Source organism: Falco punctatus (genome assembly GCF_963210335.1).
Source record: "Falco punctatus genome assembly, chromosome: 3".
Classification (NCBI taxonomy): Eukaryota; Metazoa; Chordata; class Aves; order Falconiformes; family Falconidae; genus Falco; species Falco punctatus.
Genome location: NC_137582.1, coordinates 27387464 through 27394022, shown reverse-complemented (window position 1 = coordinate 27394022; position 6559 = coordinate 27387464). Strand labels below are relative to the sequence as shown.

The 6559-nt window shown below is 36.3% G+C and overlaps 1 protein-coding gene across 41 annotated transcripts in view; it reads left to right on the top strand.

Moving 5' to 3' along the window:
* Nucleotides 1-6559, top strand: part of RIMS2 (regulating synaptic membrane exocytosis 2) — a 511335-nt gene that overhangs the window by 216549 nt on the left and 288227 nt on the right. The window lies entirely within an intron of this gene.

Sequence of the window (6559 nt, the reverse complement as noted above, 5' to 3'; positions counted from 1 at the left end):
GTAACTAGAATGCACATTCTGACCAATTATTCTTGAAAGCAATATAATCCATTTAGCATTGTCTTTATGATTAGCTTTAACAAGAGATTTTACTGAAAAAGTAGGTGAGATAATTCTTGTTTATATATTACGTGGAAAAAATTAGCAAAATTAATTTTGAAAATGTTTAAAAGTAGAAATCAAGAAAAAACTCAGGACGTTTGACATATTTGTAAAAAGTAAGCATTTATCAGTGTAGCTGAATAATCAGTAAGATGAAAATGTAATTGTTATTTTTCTTTCTTTGCTGTTTTCTAAAACCAAATTATATGATATAAGGGATACTGAAAAAGTCCAAATAAAGGAGGACAAAGCCATTTCTACTGGTAGCCCCATTTTCCTATCTGTGATGTTCTTAATGCAATAAAAAACTATGAAATGAATTTTTAACCTAAATATTTGTAGATTAGCAAGGGATACTTAAAATCACTAGTTTTGTTCAGCAGTTCCTCATTTTTCCCATGTATAACTCTTTTCCCCAAACAAATTGAAATTAGCACTTGAAATCTGCAATGCTGAATTTTTGCCAGATTCCTTGCATAGAAAAGAAGTGATTGTGACTCTGAAGTAATTGTATTGGTTTAGATGTCTCTGTGATCATATCAAGTCCAAAGTGAAGCTGTTATCAGTCGTGAATTTTATTATGTTAAATGTTTTGTTACTACAGATTTCCTTTCATTACGTTGCAGCCTGCAGTCAGTGAATTTATATTTTCAGATAAAATCTAATAGAGATCAACATCTGCAGTATCATTGTCATGCTTCAGTAAATTGTATAATCATCATTGTAAACTTAATTCATTATTGTTTGCAGATATTTAGCTGGCAGGTATTTTAATGGTTCAAAATATGTTTGCTATAAAATAAAATGTGTAAGGCATGGTGAAATGAGGAATGAAATAATGTCTCAGGTGAACTCAGTGAATTGCTTAGATATCTGAGTGTTAGATGTACTTCAGGACAGCCTGTTTAAAACTACATTGGTCAGGAAATATGTAAAACCCCTTTCTTTTTATCAGAGTAGGCTGTTTAAATGAATTAGCTTGCAAATCGTGCATTGAATGCTTACATTCTTTTTTTTTGAGGGGGGGGTGGGGTGAGAAACCAAGGAGAGGGGAACAGACAGATCAGAAGATTAATTTAGTATAAAACTAAACAGCATAGAAAAGCTGCAAAAAGAGATCTTGATAGAAACTGGAACTGCTTAGAAGTCAGAAAAAGCTATTTTTTCAATTAGCTGGAGCCATAGCAACTTTAGAGAGTATGCAAAATGATTTCTCATGCACCATGTGACTCAGCAAAAGCAAAAGTTATAAGCAGAGAATGAGAAAAGGAGTTAAATTAATACCAGCTAGTCTCTTAAAAACACTGCCAAAATAGGTAAATCTTTTGCAGATTCTTTGGTATGTTGAAGGAATTCTGTGGAAATGCTTTCGTAGGAGTACCTAACAGTGGGAGAGTAGGACCCTCCCTGAGAAAGGCAGCCAGATGCTAATTTTGCACAGCAAGTTTTTGGGGTTCATTGCACTTGGGGGAGTTTTTGTTGCAATGTCTGGAGTGTGTTCAGCTCACCTTGCAGCCTAGGAACTTTTTTGCAGCTTGGCACGGTGGTGTTTTATCTGCTCCCATCAATGTTCTTTTAAAAGTGCCTGACTGTCAGTTGAATACAACATATAGAAGTACAAAAGTTTAGAACAGTAGAACTATATGGTCACTCAGGAACCAACAAATGCTGTTTTCCTGACAGGCTCCATATAGTAAAGGAGAGACAAAGCTGAGCTGAGTGTATTTGCTGAGGTCTCTAACATGAAGCCTTGACTCTTCCGTGGCTTTTGTGACAAGAGTTCCAGTGCCAAATGTGAAGTTCTATCTACTCTGAATTATTCTTTCATGTACTGAAAGGAATCACATTTTCGAAACAATTAAACAAAATTACAGTACGAGCAGGAGAAATATTTTCAGTTTTAATTTTCCAGTCAAGTTTATTTCTTGCTAATTTATAGGAAATAGAAAACAAAATACTAACATATTGTCTAGTAAATTATAGTTAGGTCTTACAAGTAGGTGATCAATGTTCAGTTTTCACGTAGCTGATGATGGTTCAGGCCCACTGAGCCCTTGCTATTTTTTAATTGACCCAAAACTATTTATTTATAAAAATTTCCAAGTAATTATCAATGAATTCAGGTACCCATATGTCTGAACATATCTTTAGAATGATATTTTCTTGAAAGTTTTCTCCATTCAAATGTGTCTTCTATTGATCTGAGAACAAGATAGGTAGCCAGGAAGATCTAGTTTTGACTGTGATATAAATACCTTACATATTACAATGGTTTTGAATATCCGTGGCTTCTGAAATGGGATGGAAACTTACCTTTAAAAATCTCATTTTTCTCAGTATGCTGGGGTGAGATTTTAAAAAATCTAAATCAAAGCAGAAGAGTATTTGCTCGTCAAGGAAGAATGCATATGAATGTCAAAGACTTTTAAGCTATTTAGTTCCATTAGTGAAATCAGAACCATCAAAGCAGAATAGCTGTCTTATATTCTTCTACGCTGTATTTTAAGTATTTACTTCCTACTATAGTGTGGGGAAGTTGAATAATTTAACTTTATGAGCAAGAGGTCAGGCTACAGTCAAGCTATTTGCTTTTTCGTAGTACTAGTGATATCTGTAGTGCACTGCAAATAAGGTTTCTATCAGTGGAAGGTTGAGAGATGTGTGTTAAAAGACCAAATGTCATATATTGATAAATAACAATACAAAATAAATACACAGTGAACATTAGTAGAAAACAAGCTTGTTTCTATATCTGAAAAAATAATACTTATAGAATGTGCCTGACAAAGAGATTTGTGCAAGTTCTAGAGTTTTCTAACAGTAATAGAGATTTTACTTTATTATTGTTTCATAGAAGCAGTAATCACAATGGCCTGAAAGATTTTTTGGTGGTGTGGTAAACTTTTCAGAATTGGTGGTAATCCTGACAAGAAATATAGCGTGCTTAGTTGAGCTGGCAGCTGGAGGATGCATATCACAGCTGTTGACACACATTTAAAGTTCTTTTCACTTTTAATGTTCTGGGAAAGTCTTGGAAAAGGAGGAGTAGTCATTTTCTGTGGTGTGTCTAGCTGGAGGTACATGAGGAAAGGCTTCTGTTAAGGTATCTTTAAAGTGGTTAATGGTGTGAAATAGATTAGACAAAGGCTCACGAAGGTGAGTGAGAATTAGCTTGTGATCTAAAAATAACAGCAGATTTTTAATAGTAGTGACTGGCCATAAGTTTTCAGTGGTACTGTTCCTCCTCCCATGATTTAATAGCACCAGTTTAAAATGTATGGGCATACATTGTACAACTGTATTTGTAGCAGGTATTTTTAAAATGGAAAAAAGTCACTAATGGTAAAGGGGGGCTAATTGTGTTGTGACGACCACTAAGGAGAATGACAGGCTTGAATGCCAAGTGGTATGATGACTGCTGGGCAGGCTGAGCCCTCATCTGCCAGCAAGGTGTCTGGTTGATCAGGTATGCAGGTACAGTTAATTTATTTCTGATGGATAGGATTACAACTTCTGGCATTTGATCTTGGTAGTGAAGTTAGATCCGTTCAACAGGGATGAAATTAATTAGAAAGGGGGTTTGATAGTGCCAATCAACATGGGACAGGAATTAAATTAGTTAATATCATCTATCAGGCTGCTTTCTCTGGAGCAAAACATATTTTCAGGAAGGTACTTATTCTCGCATGTGGGCTAGTAGCTGCCATATGCAGGGCATCTGTGTAAAGTTTTTTCCTTCATGAAAGTTTGGAATAGATTGAGGACCTAGCTGATCCTCGCATTACTGTCAGCCATAGACGGCATTGCTATATTGATGTCTTGCCAGAAAATGGAGGAAAGGCAATGACTGCTTGTGGTGAATGTAAGAGAAAGGTCAGAAAATGTTTGTGCAAGGTGTATAAAAATATAGTGCTAAATTGGCACATCCTCTTCTCATTAACATAGTTCATGCTAGAAAAAGGCTGATTTTTTAGTAAATCCTGTGCCAGTTCCTCAGATGGTAACCTCAGCAAAAAGTCTACAATGAGCATTTTTACTCATACAGAAATTCCATCTATTTCATCCCCTGAGCCTTGCCCCCCATGACTTTATAGCAGCAATATTTCCAGAAGAGGGTTGTCTACTACTATTTGTGTCCATATGAGGACACTGACATGGAGTCATATATATGCACACACAGAGGCACATGTGTGTATATATAATCACTTGTATGTAACTAAAACATTTCTTACTATTCTGTTGTTTATATTACTATAGAGACACATATGCAGGTGTTTAATCCTGAAGAATGTGTACACTTAGTCTGCTCCAAGGCATGTGTGAGATTTGTCAAACCAGATTCTGTATGGTTTTGTGTGTTACATAGTTCATGATGGAGTTGATCCTATAAACCATACTCATTGGAATGTTTTGATGTCTTGGAGGATCAAATCTCTGCAAAAATCTGCAGCTGTGAATACAACTTGATCCATATGTAATATAGACTGAGTATACACAGTGTAAGTATTAACAGTAGAGTATGTGTACACATATTTGTCTCAAATCTTGCAATGAGATTGACATGGATGAATGCCGTATCTGTTAAGTGCCATTTATTCCAGTTGGATTTGCACAGAGTAAAAAGATTTTGCTTATATGGGGGACAGAACTGGGGAGGGGAAATTAGGCACATTTTTATTAAAAGCATGGCAGAAATTTTCAGCAACATAGGTAATTTGCTATTGGAACAACTTATTTTAGGATGTGGCATATTTTTCATCAGCTGATGAAATTTAAATGAAAAATATGTATCTTCTTTAAAGTAAGTTTCTGCATCTAATTTTTGTTGTCTTAATGAAAACTTCTTTGTCTCTCTAGTCTCTCTGTGTACTGCTGGTTCTGTTGTCCTAATTGTCTGTTCCCGTTGGCCATTCTGGTTTTAGACTTACAAAACTCTGTTTATGTCACATTAGAACAATTCAACTTGAGTCCCCAGTAGCAGAATCCATAGAGATTTTGTTAAACTTACAGAGGTTATGTTTTGTGCTGGTACTAACATGACACTAATAAGACACATAGGACATCTGAGCTTCACCTAAGCAAACAGGCATCCATATGATGCTTATATTACTTGTCATGCTTCACAGGAAGAGTTGTATTTTTGCAAGATTGAATTAGTTTCCACTTTTGCAGATGCCATTGTAAGGCTAAAGTACTTTAATATTTACAAGGTAAGACTGGGTCCAAATCTTTCAAGCACATTTTAAAGAGTCTGTATGGTACCTAAGACGGGATGACAATTTGCCAGTCAGCCCCCTGTGCACACTCTGCTCAGACAGTTGCAGTTTTCCCTTGCTGAGCAGAGACCACATTTCCTTTCTGGCTGTGACAGTGCGTTTTCTCTACTGCTAGCTAGGCAGAGTTCTTCCTACTTTTCTGGACACCAAGGAGGGCCTGGTTTTCCTTCTCCCCTTCACTAAGTTGAAGACTTTCCTTTCCTTATCCCTTCTAAGACAACTGTGGCAACAGGGCTGTGTCTTTGCTTTCCTTTATCCCATCCTTCCCAACACAAGGTAGGATCTCCTGTTTGCTGCCTGCAAGGCTGCCCTTCAGGTTTAGTGGCCATTTGTGAGGGTAGAAAACATTTTCAAAAGGATCTTAATTACAAGGTAGGACTAAGTATAAGAGAAAAAGGCTGATAAAACAAAAATAGGTTTATATACTTATTTTCCTTACTTAAAGCTTTAGCTGATCTATCTTATCTCAGAGAAGGCCCAACTCAACTCTTAGTCTTTTTTATCCACGTCTGGGATCTTTGCTCCGGTTTCCTGCAGGTATCTCCTTCAGATTCATCTGGAGTCAAAAACTAAATACAAATCTGGACATGTCTGGAAGTAGCATTTAAAATGCTTGTTACTCTGTTAGGATTGGTAAAGGAAAGAGCTTCAGATCTGAAGCTCCAGTTTGTTTTTTGCCTATGAATCACTACTCCCTATTTGACCAATCCCTTCTAATCAAGTGGCAAACAATGTTGCATCAAACAAACAGAACATATAAGGTTCGTAATATATTCCAGACACATCCTCTAATAAAACATTGCATATAATAAAGTCACATGCTTCAGTCAATAATTTGTCAGTGTCAGGAAAGAATATCTGTGGATAGTTCTTTTTTTACTTTCCTGTGAAGCCTCAGAAGTTGTCTATGGCTAGATATCTTCTATGACAAAGAGGCAATGCTTAATGTGGTACACAAATTCCATTCTGGTATCTGGTTGGTGTGTCTTGCTCAAATGCTTGGCCTAATACTGTTGACATCCCTATATATTTTTTGTCATGTCAGACAGGCAGGACTTTGAAGCTTCTTTCCTTTTTATGCAACACAAAAAAAGTTTGGTTTTCTGGTTCAGGCAAGTGCTGCCACTGGGTCTTTGTCTGTCCTGTGTTCTGCCCTTGGCACACATTTTGGTTTTGTGGGA